At 34.5% G+C, this 2,140-nt stretch overlaps 1 pseudogene; it reads left to right on the top strand.

Moving 5' to 3' along the window:
- The first annotated feature begins 1,063 nt into the window (after positions 1 to 1,063).
- LOC144997067 (dehydration-responsive element-binding protein 3 pseudogene) lies at positions 1,064 to 1,850 on the top strand (annotated as a pseudogene).
- Positions 1,851 to 2,140: the final 290 nt, after the last annotated feature.

Raw genomic sequence — 2,140 nt, 5'->3', positions numbered from 1 at the left:
ATATCAAAATTGAGTTGTGAATGAACCGATGTTTCAAACGTTTCTGCCATCGTGAAATTGAAATGGATTATCGAAAATTGTGTTTAAAAATTAGAAAGAATTATTTTAATTTAATACATTCCTTGACTGATTAGGTGAGACTTTAAAAAGTGAGTCAAAAACAAAAAAAAAAACCACTAATTGCCAAGTGGAATTAAAGAAAATAGAAAAAAATATCATTTAACATATTGAATAAAATGATAACAAATGTTTTCTTATATTAGGGATAAAATGTAAGATTAAATGATAACAAATGTTTTCTTTTATTAGGGATAAAATGTAAGATGAGAAAGAGTGGTGACAAGAGAAGTCTTTCTTTCTACATAATTGACTTTGTTGATTTTAAATATACTTAAAAATGGTCCGTTTTTATACTTCTAACTATACAAATATAATATTTTATTTATGTATTATAAATGATGATACGTATGAATGATTAGACATAAGTCTATAAAAATATCCATAAAATTTTTAAAGAAAGGTATGAATAATAAGATCTATTGACTTTGGTGGATTCATGCAAAAAGCTTGTGTAGATGAACATCACAAAATTTTAATTTTTTCAAAGTCGATCATGATTCAATTTGACTAAGGATATATGAAATTCGGGTTTTCAAATTGTAGAAGTAGAACCGATCCAACTAGACTAGAATCCAGAATAGATCTTCTAAAGTTTGGTTAGCTTCAAGATTTTCTTCAAAAAAATCTCTTTTGGATACAATCGAGCTTAAAATATCGGAGCAAAAAGCCCACTTTTTATATTCATCAAAAAAGTGAAAAAGTGAAAATGATTCTATTTCCGATTTCTATTTTTCAAATTAAAACAAACCAAATATAAGACCTCTGCATATGTCTATTCTATAAATATATTATTATGTACAATATATTTCAAATATACATTTATACATTTATATAAGATAATTATAAACAAGAAACAAAGTATGTGTACACCTACTTGGTAGGTTAAAGTTCACTATAAATAGTCAATATGCACTCCAACAGCCACTTCTGCAACTCATTTGCATCTTATATAATTCCTCCTTTCAACCCTCTCTCCGGTTACCAATGGCGGAACTCAATCAAACTTCTGATGTTGCCACCACCAACACTCGCCTGAAACCGATTCCAGGGAAGGAGAGTCGACGTTCTCCGGCGTACCGTGGAGTTCGAATGCGAAGTTGGGGCAAATGGGTGTCGGAAATACGACAACCACGTAAGAAATCCCGTATCTGGCTTGGCACTTTTTCAACGCCGGAGATGGCCGCCAGAGCTCACGACGTCGCCGCCTTGTCCATCAAAGGGAACTCCGCCATTCTCAACTTTCCTCAACTCAAAGACTTGTTGCCACGTCCGGCGTCTGTCTCGCCACGTGACGTCCAAGCCGCCGCCGCCAAGGCAGCCACTATGCAAGAATTGTGTTCGGTGTCGTACTCCGCCACCGTGCAACCGCCGTTGTCCGATCGCTATGTATTACCTGCCGATGAACATTCTTCCGGCAGCCCGGATGATGAATTGGATGAATTCATTGAGTTGCCGAGTTTAGAGGGGTGTTTGGATTCCCCGGGATCGTTAACTAAATTGATGGTGGTGGACTCGGTGGATGGATGGATGAATCCGTCGTGGGAAGTGGCTAGCACCGACTGTTTTGCCGCTAATTTCTCCGACCAGATGGCAAAAAATCCGAGTTTCTCGACGCTCATTTGGGACTGTTGATTTTTTACTATATTTGACTAATTTGAGAACGACATCTATGACACTGAAGTATATTTCTTTTTTCTATTTTTTTAGCAAATATGTAATTCATGGAAAAATGTGGAATAGTCTTATAAAAAGAATTATATAGATGACGAATTTGATGGTATATTTGATAAATATAACATATGGAAACGAGAACCAAATTGATCTCTATATATCCAATCCAAAATTAAACCATCAATCAAGTATATAATTAAAATCGTTTCACATTGGAAAACATGTAATTGTGGTTTAGATTCTCTTTGCTTTACTCTACATCACGGATGTATAAATACGATGATTATTAGTTTCCTACCCCATCTCAAATCCTCATATTCCTAATATAGCAAGATAATTATAGTAATAT

Source organism: Lactuca saligna, chromosome 5, assembly GCF_052625555.1.
Source record: "Lactuca saligna cultivar CGN05327 chromosome 5, ASM5262555v1, whole genome shotgun sequence".
NCBI classification, from domain to species: domain Eukaryota; kingdom Viridiplantae; phylum Streptophyta; class Magnoliopsida; order Asterales; family Asteraceae; genus Lactuca; species Lactuca saligna.
This window is presented reverse-complemented; position numbering and strand designations above follow the sequence as displayed.